We start from the raw sequence: 19870 nt of genomic DNA on the forward strand, positions 1-19870 counted from the left end.
GAAATCCAGAGTTCTCGCAAGAGCACAATTTGAATTTGCTCAGCGAGTTACTCAGGCATAGAGTAACGCTGCTCATTAACTATGCCGTTGTAGCCGAGCTGCACCAATCACATCGGACATATGTATCTGATATAGGCGGGCCAGAGGCGAGCTGAACAGATGACAACAGTTTAATCTACCAGTTAGCTCCGCTGGTAGCTAAGCGCATGGGGCTCTGGATATGTCACCCTGTGTGTTGTTGTTGTGATTGGTTGTAGTGTTATTCAATTGTGTGCAGTGAGATTTTTAAATGCACGCTTGGTGCGGCCCCTCAAGGTGTGAGACTTTCATTACTCAATGCCAGACCCTTAATCTTTTGGATTTGTTCCTGGATTTCCTGGCTACCATTTTGGGTCAACCTTTATCATTCATACAGGGAGAAATCCATTGTAAAAGAGAGACTCCAATGTCAAAACCAACTATGTCAACAGATATCAGTTTGTTTTGAGGAACGGGGCGAAAGTCATCCAGGGGGTTGCATGAAATCACCAGGCTGCCTAACTGACGCAGGATAGAAAATGCATCGATGGGGGAAAGTGATTCGACCAAGATGAATTTCGATTCATTACTGAACAGGTCCTGGAGTGATCTGCAAATCACAAATCAATGATATCTATTACTAGTGTGGCCAGTGTGGCAGAGTATCGGCCTGTGGCAGTGTCTGCCACATAATACAGTCAGGTGTCTCTAGCAGGTGAGACATGCCTTTTTTGTTTGTCCCTCTGAAGCTGCACAGTTAGTGGAAAGAAACCTTCTAGTGGTAGCACTAAGGGACCATAAAAATACAACTGATAACAACCTGGCAATTTATACTGCCAGACTGTGAAAGGTCTGTTTATGTTGTGACTACTGTGGTGTTTAACTCATTTCTTTCGGACAACTTGAGGCTACAATTTGTAGTATTGTTGCACAGGACTGGATCTATAGAATACAAAATAAATATTGAATTATTAACCTACCTCAAACATTGTCTCAAATTTAACAACTCTTGAGTGTATGAAGCAAAATAACTCATACAAAAAGCCAGTTTCTTACCCTACATCTGATACAGAAACTGCTAAACTAATTCTGCCCACTAACTAAATACTCACACACACACACAGACACACATGCTTGTCCAAACTGGACATAAGTGTCTGTTCAAAATGACTAGCACTTTCTAAAAGACTCTTTCTAAGATGGTGCAAATTGCAGTAAAAGTGTGGAAAGCATTCAGCCAGTAAGAGGTGGATGTTCTGTGTTGTGGTCCCAAGAACTAAAATTACACCTTTTAGCACGGTACAGTCCATTTCACTCTGTCCTGTGTAAAACTAGTTATTTTTATGAGACATACCAAGAGAAGCACAGTTGATCTTTCTCAATAATACATTTTAGGTTTTAGGACTTGACTAATCTATACTTTTGAAGCATTCAGGATATAATAATGCCTGTTAAACCAGGCTTGTAATCAGTATAATTGGGTTTACACAGCTTTTTCCCATCTAAGACACACAGCTCTAGCGGTAGGTTTGCGTTGCATGTTTTAACTCCTACTAACTGTTGACAAGTCTCACCTAGCACGTGCACAACCAGTTCAAATTGGGTGTGACAGTACATTCGCTCAGCTGCTTCAAAACCAAATAAACCCAACGAGCTACAACATATTTGGGTATGCTCACTATGCAGGGGTAAGTGTGTGGCAACAAAATGGCTTAAAGCAACACCAAAGCACTTTTCTTCGGTCCCCCTACAGGTAGGAAGCAGAGTTGTCTCATTTGAACCACCGATCCGGTACCCGATCTGGCAAACTTGCATAGTGCGGTTGTAACTGGTAGAGAACTGCAAAGCAATAGCAGAAGGATCGTTCGCCCTGTTACGAGTTGATGAACCACAAACAATTTTGGAAACATTATTTTAAGGTACAAAAGAATCTTTGGTGCTTTAAATGTAATGGAAAACATGTTGAGCTTATCTTGGAGACCAGTGAATGCAATGTTCAGTTTAAGCCATAATGCTTGATCCCGGATTGCATAGTACCTTAAACAGGGTTGCTGACGGAATGAGGGGTCCACTTGAGGTTGTTTAATCGGTTTAAGACCCAAGCTTATCTCAACAGTGGCCGTCCTGTTCTTTTAAACTTCCACATAGGGAAAACAGCGTTCAAAGCATTTGATTTCAACTTACATATGTATCCATAGTATGAGTTTATCCATGCACAGAAAGGCTGAGCGCTGATGGTGCATTGAGAAACCCAGTACACCTCAGTATATAGGTTCTATTGTAGTGGGCTTATTTGCACAGTGCAAGACGCCAGAATAGTTAGTCTTAAATGGTAAGTGTACATTGAGGGGAAGGGCCCTGGTGCAACTGAGGACTTGTTAAACCTGCCTGGTTGGGGTATTTACTGCAAACAACAAATACTGTATGAAGTAGCAATCATTTATTTTCAAGGCGGTGTCACATGAGCAGTGCAGATCAAAGCGAGAGGGAGTGACTTGGTCTCTGTTTATCTGCTGTAATAACTTTGCAATTTGGTTGCTGTTGCCAAGCCCATTAACAACTCAATAACATGAAGTAGCCTTGACAATCAAATGGCGTATCGCATCATGAAAAGTCAGTCTCTTCCTTATTCTTTCCCCCCTGTAAGAACTTGATTTTGATTCTCAGCTGTAGGGCATAAAAATGACGATAAAGAAATTAAATGGGTCCCTAAACCTCTTAAGGCTTATGTTGCAGGCTTACTTTAATGTATTGACATGGAGGCATGCAGCAACTGGTATAAGTGGCTAAGTCTAAGCCTCAGGTTGTAGCTCACAAGCCAACTGTAGAGATAGGGTTGACTGTGGTAGTAAAAGCGTGTTAAAATGAGCTGCACAATTAGAGCAGATATCTGCTACTACTTAATGACCAGGCCTTAACTCAGATGACGAGACAACAGCTGACAACAGCAGGCGCGGGGCCTCTCAGCTAAGAAGATAAGTGGGTTGCGGAATGACAAAAGAAACATGGGGAAAAGCACAGGTTTCCTCAAAGTTCAATTTAGCACAAATATGCTCATTTTAAATTCAAAGTATGTCTACAAAAAACGTGACAATTGGCCAGGTTTTTGTTGGATGAATTATCATGGTTTACCTTTTGTATTTTATTTTTATAAAATAAAATTTTAAACAAAATGTAAGGGTAGGATAGTTATTTGAACACAAAAAAATACAAGCAACATGGGCAGGACCAGTAGAGGACTGGCAGAGGACCAGTGGGAGCTTGGATACGAGACGTTGAGATGTGTGTTTGTTACCCATGGCATCACCATGCAAACACAAAAGCCCCCACGGGTCTAAAGCCTCCCCAGACCTAACGCTTTGTTCTCATTCACTGAGCCAAGCCAGTCTGTCAGGAGTTTGACACTGACGTGCGTGCGTGTTTGCGCGTGTGTGTGTGTGGACACATATGTTCACACTGAGAGCTTCTTTAAGTTTAATACTTAGTGTTAAACACCTGCTGAAAGTAAAAAGGGGGGATGAGAACTCTGACAGACCATATGAAACACACAGTTAACAGTTTCATATAGTCACAAAAAATCAGTCTGAACGGAACCAACATTAATTTCTACAGTGCTTAACTTCCCAGAATTGCACGATATGACGAAAATGCCATTTTCAAAATCCGGTTTTCTGCAGTGCTGTATATCCTAAATTAGCAGATGAATATGCATTTAACAATCCGTGTGAATGTGGAATAGTATTAGGGTATGGTGGAACAGCACCAGTGTCCAATTCTTTTAGGTAAGCCCTTTAACTGCAGTAGAGCTGGAACCAGAATCAATCAGCAGTGATTTTGATAATTAATAGAGGAAGTCAAACAAAAATCCAGAACATTACCTAATTTCAGCTTCTGAAATGTGAGGATTTGCTGCTTTTTCTCTGTTTAAGTTATTAAAAAAATGTATTCACAGTTGTTACATGTGGACTGATAACCCGACTAACGCAAAATATTTAAAACATGAATCCAAACTGCAAAATGTGATTCCACTTGGAACATTCAGCTTCAGGTATAGCCTGACTCTATTGTAAATAATAGGGTTTTTTCTTTCTTTTTAAATCGTCCACACCACCACCACAGAGACTGGATTATTCTTTTTGGTTTTGCCCGGAGTGTTGAGCGTTGGCTGTGACCTTTGTTGTTGGCGTCCAGCTCTGAATCGTCGTGCTGTGATCCACATCGTTTTAGTGAAGAATCGGCCTGAAGGGGAGCTTGCATTGCGCTGTACTGTATTACTTCTCTACACATGCCGCTTGTCTTTTAAGTGTTAGCCAAGTTAACCAGACAGAAGCTATGAATAACACCTACTTTGCCTGCAGCACTAGTTGAAGGAGTGTGTGTTTCTCCGCTCATTACAGTGGAAGTTAAACTACATCACTTTGGTTTTTATTCAGTATTATTTCATAGTGTTGCCATTAGAGTGGATATACTCAATATATAGTATATGTATGTATGTATGTATGTATGTATGTATATGCTCTCTTTAGCTGTAACTAAGCCTTCAGGTGATTTGCTTAAAGTGTCAAAAGTGCAGCTGTAATACTTGAAGTCCCTGTTTAGTCTGTCAAAAAAAAGAGACAAATGTTCTTTTGCAAACATCCAGAGCTTGAGGGAACATCTTTGGTTTGCTTTGTCAAACCCAACAATCCACGACCTAAAAATATTTCATTTGATATACCGGCATTTACAAATTCTTTACTTGAACAATAACTCAATGAATTTGTTAGTCAACCATCAGAAAAAGCTAACAACCAAAGATGCCAAGCATTTTTGGGTTTCAGTGTCTTATATGTTAAGCCACATTTTTTCAGTTTTATATCTTTTGATTTGACATTTAAACTGTTAGACAAAACAAGCAGTTTGAAGATATCTCGCGGGAAATGTTTTGACTATACAGCAACAGATGTTGAAATGAATCTTTAGTACCTGACTTCCATCATGGGGACAGGCTGCCCTGTAACACAGTCATTTGAGTCAAACCCTAATACAGTTTGGTCCCGCCGCCATCACCCTTTTGCTAAACAGAAGTTTCTCCTATTCCAAGACGATGCTAAGCATAGCCTACACTTAAACTTAACTTCCCCCAAAATAGACTCACGACTGGCTGCGGCTTTGCTGGCAGACTCAGTTATCTATATCACAACCTCCAAGGAGTCAGCGCATTTCTGCCAGACGCATCTGCACCGATGCAGAGAGCCTTTAACTGTGGAGTCACATGTGGACATGTTTATGACAAGGAATGGATTTCCTCCCTCCTCCCCTCATTATGTAGCACTTAGGAAACAAGCTGGTCATGTAAAATGATTGAAAGGTAATTATAGTGCCTACATGTACACCACACCCATGCAAATATGTTGATGCCTTTGTCTTTCTACTCTGCTCCTTTTTGTCATTTTCTTCCTCCCTGCTTTTTTTCCCCACTCCAGAACAACTCCGTTTGTGTGCTCACTCTTCCCTTTTTCCTCCCTGACCGTATAGATCCGACCAGTTAAGGGGCTCAGCTAAAATGGATGAGGGTCTATATGTGGATCTGGTGCTACAAATAGGATGTGGATCTAACTTTACGTCCATCATCAAACTGCCAGCAGAACGTCACAAATAGGCATCACACTGTCACAAATAGCTCTGTTTGCACAGTGAGCTGACACCTTGTTATGTCAGGAGGCTGTCCCTGCAGTTAACAGGCAGGGAGCTGGTCAGGCTGGATCCATTAACCGCGATACTAGACGTTCTATCTGTGGTATCGCCGACATCACTGGCCTGATTTAGATGATGCGTCTTCAAGCCAGTTTATTAAAAATGGGTTGATTGAGGCGGTATGATAAAACCTTTTTGTACTCAATGGTAACATCTCAGATGGGGCAGGAACATGCAATTAGTTACATTATAAAGAATAATTACACCAATAAAATGTTAAATATATCACAAATAATACCCAGAGTCCGACATCAAGTCTTTAAATTGCTTGTTTTCTCTGACCAACAGCCGAAAACCAAAAAAGAAAAGAAGAAAAGTTGTTAAATGGCAATTGACTTCCGTGATTCATCAATTTAAAAAATTGTTACAGATTCACTTGTTGTTTCAGTGCTCCTCAAGGATACCCGTGGCTCCATTTTATAGGATATTTTGAGAAATTAGCCATAATTGCATAATGTTGTAATTTTAAAAAGAATTAGAAACTGGTGAGACTGAAGAAGGTAAATTCTAAAGTTTCAGCCTTTTAAGGCAGCTAGGGTTAGGAGATTGTTTCTATTTTCATATCGTCCAAAAGAGGTAACTCAAGATTGGTAATGGGTGATCTCAACGCCAGGGGGTGGCGGCCTTGTCATTGCGAGCAATACCGTTAAAGTTACATGAATAAACACTTATAAAAGATTTTTAACTTAAATTTTAAATATTAAAACACTAAATAGATTATTTAATGTCTCCTATTCAAGCAACGGCTCCCTTCTAAATATCTATGTCCATGTGTCTTTGTGTGCTCGGTGTGACAATATCCCAGCATCATGTTCGGTCTAACAATATGATCTTATCTTTAATATCCCAACCCAAATCATAACCATAACGCTAACTACACTTGTGGCGTGCAGAGCAAAGTCTCGGATCCATGGAACAGAGACAGCCATCGGGTTTGTAATTCACTTGTCTGTCGAGTTGATTAACGGGGCCCAGCATGCGGACATGCAGCTCCACCAGGAGCTTTCTAAGAGAACATTTGTTAAAATCTCTTTAATACCTGCTTGCTAAAAACGATGCAAAAAATGTGAACAATATGATACAATCGGCCCAAGCATACTGGCAGCCACTTGAATGATACAACGGGTTCTTCTCACATCTATTCTACGTTGAGATTGTCAGACACGTTGGGCATTGTTTGGATTTTAACGATTCCGATTCTTCATTACGATCCCGGTTCTTAACTATTCTCGATTACGATTATTTGAGGTGTGGAGTTGACATAGGTCACAGGCTTATTTCACAATTAGGGGAAACCTTTCATTTTGATTCAATGGTGGGTTGCAGTTTTACAGGGCTTTTTCAAAGAAAGTAAAACCACACTGGAGCGCCACTTACTGCACTCCATGGCTGCAACACAACAAGCGCCTGAGGGCTTATGTAAACTCCAACTTGTGTCTATGAAGCGATGATCGGATTTGAAACCAAAATCCTCCAAACGATTCCCGTAAAGAAATAATTATATTGGAATCGTGATTTTTTTTTTTATAGACAATTCCAATTAGGGAATGGTTCTCGATGCCCAGCCATATATCCGTGTCAGACAGTCTTGCACCTAAAATGCAGCCGTGGATTAAACAGCGCGGAACTCAGTGTGTGAAAACGACCTGCTTCACCACCTGCTGGTATCATGTAGCAGCTGTCTGAATCTACATTTTCATGAGGTGTTAGTAATTAGAATTTTGCTGCAGGTGCATACGCTCAACGTGGGTGGTATCTTTATTAAACGTTTTGTTGTTGACTATCTTTCTGCTGGCAAATAAGGGCGAGATATTAAATCGTATAGCTGACAAATGGTTAACTGTATAGCTGAACTGACTTCTACTCGACCTCGGCTGATGTGTTTACCTAACCTATTATCTTCTATCTGGCTGCCTTGAAAGCTGCAGATGGCGGCAAGCTGATGTGTCCTACACACACACACACACGCTCGCGCGCTTGCTTTCAGGGCTAGCTTTTGTCGCTGGCCCGCGGTTGACACAGGGATGGGACTCCTGTGTCAACACCACATGTTGAATGACATTGCAGTCCAGACTCTGCTAAGCAGGCAGTGAAGTGGAATATTTGAGTCCATTACATGCAGCCACATACATCATACTGTTATTTCTTCGCATTTATTTTTTAAAACGAGGATATACGTATTTATTTTTGTGTGGCCAAGTGGTCTGGAATAAACTTGTGTCATAGTACAAATTCAAGTGTGACTGAGAGTCATATACAATAGGTTTGTAGGGAAATTGTATGTCTAATACAGACATTTTGTGCACATTCAAACATCTTTTAAAATACTATTTGTGAGTTTTGAAAGCTTCTTCTCTAATAGTATTTAAACACTCGCGTAATACTTAGAGTGCTTATAATATGCTTTTTTTATCCTTTACTTTATTGTGCTATTTATCTTTTGGTGCACTTTATAACTTTACAAAGTGAAAAGTCCAAAGTCCATCCCAAAGGGACTTAACATCTCCAACAGGAAACACTGTTCACAGACTGCTGCAAACAGCTCTACTGTAGTCCAGCCTTCACGTCTGTGACAAACGCTTGTCACTTTGTAACACACGTTATAACGCTCTCCTCATACTCTGCAACTGACTAGCTAGCAGTGGTGGGAGTAACGCGTTACAAAAGTAACAGTTGCAGTAACATATTCCTTTTGCTGTGACGCAGTAATATATCATTACTAATTACATTTCAGTAATATTATACCCGTTACAATCTTAGTAATGCAATTTACAAAGCATTTTAAGAATACTCCAACAACGCAAAAAAATTCTCCACAGAAAAAAAAGCGGGAGTATTATTTCCTGTTCCTGTATTTGATGGTTGAGATGACTGCAGAGACAGATTCATCTGAAAGACGAACTTTATTTTCAAGTGTTGTTACGCTATGTTGAAGCAAGCTGTCCCGTCACTGTTTCCGTGGTCACAGCAAGAGCCAGAGACGGTACGGACTACATCTGGGTCCCAACAGGTGACAGCGTGTCGGCGCGGACAGCCATGTGACCGAGCTGCTGACAGATAGAAACAGGTCGGGAATTAATTTTTAGGCTTGCGACACACAATATCATACATTTTACCAGCCTTGGAAAGTAACTATGCCGTACTTCAATACAACTGTAAGATACTTTCAATTGAGTATTTTCATTTTCTCCTACTTGCCTATTATACATTTTACTTTTCTATCTTTTATAACTTTACTTACTTTGCATCATAATATTAATTATACAAAGTATTATGAATAGTCTTTGATGCATTCAAGTGGATTAAGAGGAGACTTTATTGATCCTGTGGTGAAATTCACAAGTTACCTGTCAAACTTCCGGTGTTATTTGTGCTAACCTAGTCATGCGCATGTGCGACTCCCAACAAAGATGCAACAAAAGTGCGATGCCTCACTCTGTCGCTAAAACAGAGAGCTCAACACACAGGGTGAAAAGAGGAGCTGCAGCAATGTGCAGTACATCAAAAATATTGTTTTTTGAAAATAAAATCACATAAACCTATTCTGGTACAACCTCCAATTACACCTATGAACTTAAATATGAGCATAATCGGAGCACTTTAAATTCATTCAGGCTTAGCAGTGATTTCCAGGGAAAGGGTGACAGACCCATCCATTCAATTGCAAAAACAATTGCTTTTAAATGCTGCAGTAGTGTACAAAAGAAGTGATAGAAAAGTGGTGAAGGGGTCCAACCAAGAACCTCAAAGCCCCCTTTCCCATCCAGCCGGGGATCTTTGTGGCATGTTATTCCCTGTCCCATGAACTGCCATCTCTTTAGTTTGGGCTAACTCTTAAAATGGCAGACTGTGTTTCTGTAGCTATTGTCCGAGAAGAATCGGGTAAATATTGATATTGAATTGTTTGAGTTTTATTTATTTACTTATTTATTTATTCTTTTATTTTTTTAATATCATCATCCGCATCATAAACACTCATTGCTACCGTCACGCCATTAAAATGGCACCTTTGCAGCAGTAAGTAAATCAGCTTTATTTTTGGACTGTTCACTTTTCCTATTTTTATTAAACTTTTTGAACAATATCTTTATGATATTGGATCATTTCTAACTATGAATGGCTGTGAAACTATTCAACAAAAACTGAGTAAGCAATGTCGGTTCAGGATGATTTTATGTCAATGTTTACATTTGTGTAAATATTCTCATGCAAAATTAAACAACCAGAGAAAACTTATAGTATGTTGCTGCTAATTGTTATTCTGCAGCATCAGCATGTGCATGTCTACTGGTCTATTTGCTGATGATTGCTAGCTGTTGCTTTACTTATTAATATATATATATATATATATATATATATATCCGTGATGCCAGGAAAACTGTATGCAGTAAGAGTTTATTTGTTGTACGCGATAATCCAAATTTAATAACACACCTTTTAGTGTGCGTTTAGATGAGTGTTTCCACTCCTGAAAAGGATGGATCATTCATGGCACACTGATGTGTCCACAAATAAAGTGCAGGCTAGAAAAAGAAGGAGGCTTTAAACATATCGCTGTTCCATTACTTTAAAGTAATGTGATCATTTGAACTTAAAAGGTCTAATCTGCTATCTTTTCTGTGCCATAGTTACACCAGACATTGTCTGGATCAAACGTTTACACTTCAGGGTTAGGATTATTCAGGAATTTAAGTAAAACAAATATAATGTAAAGGAAGTTTTTTTTTTTTTCGCAATAAAAATAAACCATTTCATTTTGCTTGTGACCCAAAACAATTCTTAATAGGTTTAATAAAACACTACATTTAGGTTGCACTGACATTTTAAAATGCCTGGTGTTATCTTTAGTACGGGTCTCTATTTGAGTATTTTAATAGTCGGCACATTTAACCTTTTATACCTTCATAAACAAAAACAGTTTTTTGGCATGCAAGTTGGCTTATCTAAATCCAGAATTAGATATGACCAACAAAAGAAAGCCCTTTGTTAATAATGGTGCATGCATTGTGTGCATCCAAAATGTGCCACTGAGGGGAAAACATTTCCCCTCCATCACTGACTCCAGCCCGCCTGCTAGTTTTTCCTCTGCATGTCGACAGCTACAGATCCCTTACTGACACCTCCTGTTGCCTAACCTTCCCCTCCTCTGCCCCCCTCTGCCCCCCTCTGCTCGCCCCTGGTAATGATGGGTTGGTCTGCTTCTTGACCCTTGACCTGCAGGAAGCAGTAAAGCCGTTATCTGCGTGCCACAGGGACTTTGCACAGCCTCGTTGGTTTTTGAAAGCACATTTTCCTAAAAGCTCACAAGCTCCAGGATCAGTGGGACATCCATGTGTATGCCAACCAATAAGCTTATGTCAGTGGCAGTACAGTGTTGGCCTCCATGAACTTGGTGTGCAGATTACACAACACAGCAATGTGCCGGGGCAGAGGCCTGGGTGTGTGTCTTGTTTTTGCCAGCTCTGGCCTTGTGTAAAAAATGTGATGACTTTGTTCTATATCTACTGTTTCGCTGTAGCGCGCCTAGTTACAATCATGTCTATGGAGATAAAACCTATGGATAAAACAATTTAAAGATATGAGTTTATTGTGTTCCAAGAAAGCATATTTGAGTTTGATATGCCGTCCCTATTCTTGCTATAGCTCGCCAGAGTTTGTTTTGAGTGCAGACCTGTATTTTGTGGCAAGTCTACCTCAAGTCTGGCAGAGTAAGTTTCATATCTCAAATCCTTGACAGCAAGGCAAGTCATGTCTTTTTTTTTCTTTTTTTTTTGTAAGATCATTTTTGGGGTATTTATGGCCTTTATTTATAAGACAGCTGAAGACATTTCAATCAGGAGAGACATGTTTTCAGATGTGCTAATAAGATTTATTGTACAGCTTACATAAAATCTACAAAGTCTTTGGTGATTAGACTCCTTTTGTGTATCAATCTAGACGTAGAGAACCATCAGACCCCTAGATGGAATCTAGACACCGGTAGTGGCAACAAAGGAGCCCCAAGACCAGATCGAAGGAGGCTCTGGACCGATCAGCTGGAATAGATGACTGGGGGTGGAAGGGGAGGTGGAGGGTTGAACTCTTGCCTGCAATTACAGCTGAATGGCAAAGGGAGAAACAGATTTAAAGCAGGGTTGTGACTCTGTGATTGGCTCTTGCCATTTGTGTAACGATTCTGATTGGTTTAGCAGAAAGGGGAATGCCTCCAACAGCTGATTCGAGTTAGGTGGAGCATTGATTAAGAGTGAGTTCTCGCTGAAAGGATTTACGCATAGATGCATTTCAGTCAAGAGAGACAAGTTGCAGATATGCAACAGTTATACACAGCCTGATAAATTATACATTATAAAGGCAGTCCATTTACCATTGTGTGACAATGCAAGGCCTTTCTGTCATTGGATGTATTTATTATTCTGGGATTGTACCAGGTCAAAACTGGTGAATAGAATGTTTTCTTTCAAATCTCAAACCTTTTAGTAAATCTAGCCTCAGACCAGTCAAGTCTCACTTTGAGTCCAAGTCTCAACTCTCTGTCCAGGGAAAGCTTGGTAGCCTGTTTGTATATGAGGACATAGAATATCAACCTTTCTTTTTATAGTCTTGAGCTGTTGGGGAAGTAGGGCAATAATGGCAAGCCTTATTTTTCAGTAATATCATATTTCTGTGCAGAAATGTTTTGGTTTTAGTCATTTTATCTTTGCAGGAAGAATTTGAGGAGTTGGGGGTTAGGTTTCCTCCCGGTCTGTCCCCTTGGAGAGGGACAAGCTTTTACTTGTTTAAGGACTGTGCTGTGCACTGCTCAGGCAAACAAAGCAACTGCTACAACTGATTGTGGGCTATATTGACTCAGTTCAAATCTACATATTCCTCAGCTTCCATTTAAAAGAAATTGTGATTTAAAACTTTTTGAATAGAATTTGCTATTCTTTGTTTTATTTATTGACTTAATTGATGCAGCATAGATGCTAAAAAAAAGTCTTTCCACTTCAACTGGAGCTAACTCTCTTTTCTAAGTTGGTTTTGGGCTAATTAATATTTCATATCTTCTATACCAAGTTGAATGTTTAACCCATACTGAGTTGGCAGCTTTGTACAATTTAACAGAGTCTAAAGGCCTGGCTAAGTGGTGGTTACACTTTCAAAGAGGTCAAATTGTCCCTTTGGGTAAAGAATAATTCTATCATAAACCCTTACTGAGGCTTGTGTCAGTCACGAGGATGGAGGCACAGAGCAAACCATGACTTCAAATTCAACCTCATCCTGACGTCTCTGACGGGTGGCAGGATGCCAAGGGACTGGGTCTCTCTCTGGTGCCCCTCCTCCTTGCATCTTTTAGGCAGTCAGACCAGCTTTAAATCCCACTGGGATCGGATTATGACTGTAATTCTCCGATTCCATTACCGGTCACCATAGCAACCCCATCCTTTATGTCACGCAGAGTACAGAGTGTTTCAGTGCTGCACAGACATAAAGACATTGGTACATTTATTAGTAAATATTGAACCCCCACAGATAGGAAGTCCAAGCTTTTATCAGTGATGGATGTATTTTTGACAGTGGCACAGTTTGCGTGTGCGTGTGGTTTTCTTGCCGCCCGTCTGTGGCTTGGTGTTCAGTTTAAGTGCACAGTGCTCTGAGCTCTTTGTCTGGTGCTGTAGGTGGTCCTGTCTGGCTGAATAGGCAGAGCATGAAACCACTTCTAGTGGTGTTTCTGATACTAAAAATGTACCCTATCATTGTACTGCAAGGCAGTGTGTAAGCATCCGATGCTACAGAGGATCTCTGTTATGCCTTTTATCCTGCAGAGCTTTCTTTTAAATTATGTGTATTTGGGCTGAAAATTGTCTTTCTTTAAAAAATAAAAAATAATTATGTTGCCAGGCAGTTTTTCTATTTTATTTATGTGGTCAAATGTTTTTAAATTAAAAAAAGATTTTAAACAAAACATGGTTTTTCACAAAAGTGCTAAACATAAGCCCAGATGACAAAATACAGAAAAGTACACTACACACACCAAAGAAAGCACAGTTCATCTTTTCCACAATCCTTCCTTGCGGTTAAATGTTTCACTCTAAATTGCCAGGCAGTTTTGAGGCTGTGGCCAAAAGGCAGTAGTCCTCAAATATGCTGTGAAAACCAAGCTGTATATTAATAATATCCACTTCTGCATGTTAATGTCCTGCTTGTGCACAGTAAGGTGCCTCGCTCGCCTCAAAATACACACATGCTTTAAGTCTATCACAGTGAAATCCAGATATCGTTCCAGCTCCCACAGTGTTAAGTCTTTCTCTTTAAACCTGCAATCTCCCCCACCCCCCCTCCCCTATTAACTTATGCACCCGCCATTTGAGCTCTTGAGCTCTGTTGCACTAATCACCGTTAGGCAGAGGTGATTTCTTGCAGGGTGTTTTCTATGATGGCAGTAAAAGAATGGGATAGTACTGTATAATATAGTGCAGTTTATGTGTGATGCTAACATACATAATGAGTGTATGTTGTGTGTAAGTGCTGTGGAGATGTTTTAAAATGAAAGCAAAGATGGAATAAAATATATATTGTGATGTATAAAGCCAGACGTCACTGTAAGAGTCTGCCATTCTTAAATGCAAGTATCTCGAGGTAGGAAGAAGGGTATTAAACAGCAGCTTCAGGCCTTATAGCTGGAAAGAAGGCTTTGATAAACAAACTATCTTTATTCTTTTCAAATTAAGTGAGATTTATGGTATTTTGGCCAATGAACCATATTACGGTTTTAATATTATACTACTGTGTCTCCTCTATGAAGGACAGTTCTGCTTTAAGTTGAGTGGGCAGCCCAATGGCGGATGACATCATCCCATGCAGCCGCTCTGCTGCTCTCAGCAAATTTCCACATAAAGATCCGGCCTGTTGACTCAACTGTCTGCAGCGACCACTGGAGCTTCAGCTTGTGTGTGCGTGGCTTTGATTTTTGGCTTGTGTGTGTGTGCATGAACAAAGGTAGCTCTTTTTTTTTTCTCTTCTCCTCCTCTCTATCTAAGCAGTAGCCAGGTTCTGTGCAGCATGGCTCTCTTTCTCTGCAGACACAAATGAAGTAGACCTGAATGTATGGCTTCTTAAATCAAATTTCTATCTCAGTTTGGTGATTGCAATGGGCTTTTATTTATGTACTAGTTGTAGTCAGTATATGGAAACAACAGAATTAATTTAGTAGACAGATATGCTTTTATGCAAGTGGAATAAAAAGCACTTGCATAAAATGACAAGCTTGACAAAAAAGTAAATAATATGAAAGTGGCGAATCTGGCGTTAATTGTTAATTTATTTGTCTTTCTGTGGAAACATGATCACCAGAATAACTCTCCTGACTACTAATAATTTCTTTAAATACTTTTTTTGGAATTTATGAATTTGGTGACATACAGTTTATCTGTTCCAAATCCTTAAATCTTTTTTTTTTTTTTTTTTTTTTGCAAGATTAAAATAATTTACTTACTGGTTAAGAACTGTAGATGAAGGTGAACGGAGCTCTCTCACACTTCTACATCCTTTACCCTTCCGTTGATGATTTATTGAGTACGGGGGGGGGGGAAGCAGGCTATCCGTTACTCATGGCCAGACAGCAGGTCTCTCATCAGCTCTACGTCATGACCTTTGACCCTATCCCTCGTCCGAACTATGACCTGGCTCCTCCTCGTAACACTCAAACTCCGGAGCCCCTGAAATAGACGAGTCACCACTCCTGTTGCTCAGTACTCTGCACTTATTACGCATTATTGAAGATAATCAGTGGGATCTATTGCTCTAAAGTTATGCTTATGAAACGGCTGCAATTTCAGCCGGTTCTTATAGTTTTTGTTATCAAAATTCAGACATTTTACCAACACAAATTGTCTAAATCCACACAATGCCTACATTGTAACTTTAGCCCCTCATTTCCTTTTTCAACATAGTATTATTTGCTTGCTTTTTTACAAAAGAAATCGACTATCTTACAACAAATGAACAGACCATGGAGCATAATTTAGTGTGGTTTATGACACTGAATTTTCAAAAGGCAAAAAAAGAAAAAACTCACCTTGATTTATTTCTTATGTGCTTTATATCATTCATTTGTACAACAAAGTCTTTTAATACAGTATGTTCATTATCATTATGATACAACGAAGTACATCTGAAAGTTGACAATGTAATTTAAATCTTAAAAAATAGATGTTTGAAAAGGAATGAATTATTGGCAAATTGTATTGTCAATATTTCAGGCAAAACTATCTAATTTAAATGTTTGCATTAATAAGAAACCGATCTCCAGCAAAATCCTGATGGTGCGGCAAGAAGTCTGACTGTACATGTAGATGAGAAGAGAGTAGATTTGGTAATGCCATGAGATTCCCTGGTGTGACCGTTCTGTGGGAGAGTAACAGACAGGATTACACACCCAATTAGTGTGCTAAATTATCCAAAACAAAGACCCCCCCCCCTACCCCCCCACTTGTGGTTACAGGAAAGGATTAGATTTCTTAAATGCTCTTACAATCCACAGAAACATGTAATTGGTTGAATCCTGTGAACTTGTCATGGAAGGTAATTGATTTTTTTATGACTGTGGATTGTGTTTATTGTGCATTAACACAGTCCGTGAGATCCAAACAATAGAACAGCATCTCTGTGCAGAGAAGCATTAAGGAGATCTGTTTCTTTGTGTAGTTTTGTTTACACAGGGTTTAGCTATATTCTTAGGATGTAGGATTATAACATCCAACGACTCTCACGTGTAGCTGAAGGCTAGGTAGTTATACAGAGGACATTTCAGAACTACAGGAGACTGTTTAGCAGAGCTGGTAAGCCCCTCCTGAAACATTTCATCTTAAATCTTTAAGTTTATTCATTTTCTTTCCTTTCCTTTTTTTACTTGAGTTTTTATTGAATATTCAGTACATTGTTACTGATCAGGCACCTCAATTTGTGAGTAATGTATGAAAAAACAAAAACCTAAAAAAGGAAACTCCTGTGGGAAAAGGTGATGTTAGCCAAATAAAAAAATGGAAATAAAAATACATTTCAAGTCAATGCTTTATCCACTGAGTCCAAGCTGTGAACCAATGTCCTTATGCTTGATATATATTTATAAGTCTAACAACCACTGTGTCCCTGAGCATTTATAAGTAAAGTGCCCACTTTTGCCCTCTTTTGGTACACAGACCTCTCAAACCTAGAACAAAAGCCAACCTTTCCATTGCCCTTATTTCTTGTATGACATCAAACTATTGTTGTCGTTTAGGACAGTCGGGCTCATGCCAGTTTCTGGTTTAAGTTTATTTCTTTTCATGATGTTAGCAGAGGTGAACCAGATAAGTTCCATAAATAAACTAGAAGGGCTCTGGGAGAGCGTAAAACTCCAACACGACCATGTCCTATCTCGCAGTATCAACGAAAGTGAAAATGAATTGTGTGTCCACCCTGTGATTTGGAGCTGCTCTAAAGTTGAAAGATTTCTTCCTAGGATCATGCTGCATCTTTCCACCAAGTTTCATGGAAAGCGGGCCAGTAGTTTTCTTTCGTAATCCTGCTGACAGTCAAACAGAGCCAAAAACGAGGTAAAAAAGATGATTGGGCCATCCCTAGACGTAAGTCTCTGAAATCAGACGTGCACCTAATGTACTTTAACCTAAACAAACTTTGTACTGATTGGTCGAGTACTCAAAGTGCAAAGTGGTCTGACCACAGCACTCTTATAAAAACTGTAACTGTAGATTCAAACCAACTACTAGTCTTTGTACTAGCTGTACTAGCTACAAACCGCTTCTACTTCATAATGGAGCCTAAAAATCAATGTAACAACACATACTCTTAACTAGACCTGCACGATTTGAGGAAAAATAGGAATCACGTTTTTTATTTTGCTTAGAATTGATATCAGGATTCTCTGCCATGATTTTTTTTTTTTGACCAAGAAAAAACTAAACAAATTGGCATTACCAAACAGACTTTTTTTTTTTTTTGGTCACTTATTGCACATTGCTCATCACCAGGCCTGTAAGCATAGAGGGGAAGAGAAGGGAGAGAATTGGGAGGATTTTTAAAACCTATTTCATACAGTCTATGTTTAAAACTCATTAACTCAAGAAAGTAATAGCGTTTGTGATGCACTCGGCTCGTAAAATTAAATGAGAATCAAACATGAAATCCAAGTTCTTTAAAAATTAAATCGTGAAGAGGGTGAATCAAGATCGCGATTTTATAACTATTAATCGTGCAGGCCTACTGTTAACCTTCGAAGGACTGAGTGTTACCAAAAACAGCCACTAGTAGAAATAAAGAATAGTTTACATTGTGAGCAACAATCTTTCATCCTCTACCCCAATCACTGAGTTGATTTGTATAGTTATTTGCAGACATGACCTCCAGGCAGGACATTACCTCTCCTCCCTCGCCTTCGTCCAGCCGTGTAATCTTGCAGCCGTGGCGTTATTGTCAGCGCTGGGATCCAGTGTCACGCAGACGGACACAATGGCCGCACTGTACTCCCCTCACAGCATTGTTCTCCCCTGTATTTGGAGGCACAACGAGGCCCTTATCCACACAGTACTGAGAGGCTGGCCGGACCTCTGTCAGGTGCTTTTCTTCCAGGCTTGTTAGTGAGCTGGACCTACGAGGAGAGTTGGTTTTAAACAACAAAGTGATAACTTTCTGAAAGATTGGTCCACTTGGTCACAATTTACCACAATGTGAGCAGAACATAGATGCTGATGCTGCTTTTCTCCTACCAGTAAAATTACATGAATTGCTTTACCCAGTTCCTTCATTTAGTTCCTAATGTCGTGGCACAACATCAAGTGTTGGTGATGGAAGTTTAGGATTGATATCCACTTCATTAGAGCATGTTTAACGGAGCATGAGGTTAAAAGTGTGTGTGTCTGTGGATTCCTGCACACGACCTTGGAAGATTTTTTATTGAATCAGTACATCAACACGGTCACTACTTTTCCTGAAAATGAATTATATTTTTGTACTCTCTAACTTACTCCCAGTCTGGGGAAGGCCTGAGCGGTCTGACCCATTTATTTGATCTTCTGATTCAATAAATGTCGCCTTACGCCTTCAGTGTAAGATCATTCTGAAGGAGACTCTTTCAGGACAATGAGCTTCTCCTCATGCATAATAAATATTGGATGTGCAACTCTTTTTCTTAAACATTCTCAAAGTAAGAAGGGAGATCTTACGTTAGGGATGAATTATCAAAATATAGTTACAATATTATGTATAACAATATGACAATTTTTTGTCAAAATCAAATTAAAATGACCAACTCAGTGCAATGGACTGTGTTCCTTATATTATGCTTTACATACATCAAAACAATAACTTCAATAAAAAAATTGTTAGTTTTAAAATCCTTAATATAGCATTGTGTAAAATGAAAAAAATAACATCATATTGATGTTTTTTTTCCCCAAACAATAATGCTGATTTGGAGCTGGTAGTCTTTTAAAATGGCTTTTGATTCACACATTCCTAAAATGTAATGTCACTATTTCAGTATAACTATGGTATTGTTTTACATACGTTTTTATAACTGTTGTGGGGGGTGAGAGTCATATAAAATGCTCAAATAAATGATCACTTGACGATCGTCTTCCACTCTCACATCCACATTAAACTAGTTAATCCCTGCCAGATTTCAGTCATTCAGGCCAAAAGTACAGAAAACGAGTACATATTAACCCAGCTGGCAGGTTTTATGGGACAAAGTATTGGTTCAGATTAAAATGTTGACCCTGCTGTCTTTCACTGTACAAAAAACACATCTGCAGCAGATGAAAATGTTTGCAATTACAGAAACAAGTTCAGTATGTTTCTGTGATTTATGACGGTCAAAATAACATGGATCTTGGGATAACAGTTTCACAATTTAGATCTTAAAGAGGGTTTGTTTCCCAAATACTGACCTGGACTGCTCTGCAGGCACTGGACTGAACTCAAGTGTTTGCACTGGTGCAGCACTCATCATCAACTGAACTGTACATATAACACTGTCCATCAATAAAAGGGTGAAAAAAATACTTTGATGGGGGGCAATGGCATCAGCTGTGTGCTTGGCCATCAAGTGGGATTTCAGACTGGACGTGCTGCGATG

General features: G+C 39.4%; 1 protein-coding gene and 1 long non-coding RNA gene across 8 annotated transcripts in view; both read left to right on the top strand.

The window, feature by feature from the left end:
• Window positions 1–19870, top strand: part of kif21a (kinesin family member 21A) — a 65299-nt gene that overhangs the window by 16743 nt on the left and 28686 nt on the right. The gene's annotated exons all lie outside the window — the stretch shown is intronic.
• LOC117949334 lies at window positions 8360–9255 on the top strand. The gene is made up of 3 exons (XR_004657675.1): window positions 8360–8398; window positions 8694–8695; window positions 9137–9255. It is a non-coding gene; the product is annotated as an uncharacterized LOC117949334 (long non-coding RNA).

Source organism: Etheostoma cragini, chromosome 8 (genome assembly GCF_013103735.1).
Source record: "Etheostoma cragini isolate CJK2018 chromosome 8, CSU_Ecrag_1.0, whole genome shotgun sequence".
Classification (NCBI taxonomy): domain Eukaryota; kingdom Metazoa; phylum Chordata; class Actinopteri; order Perciformes; family Percidae; genus Etheostoma; species Etheostoma cragini.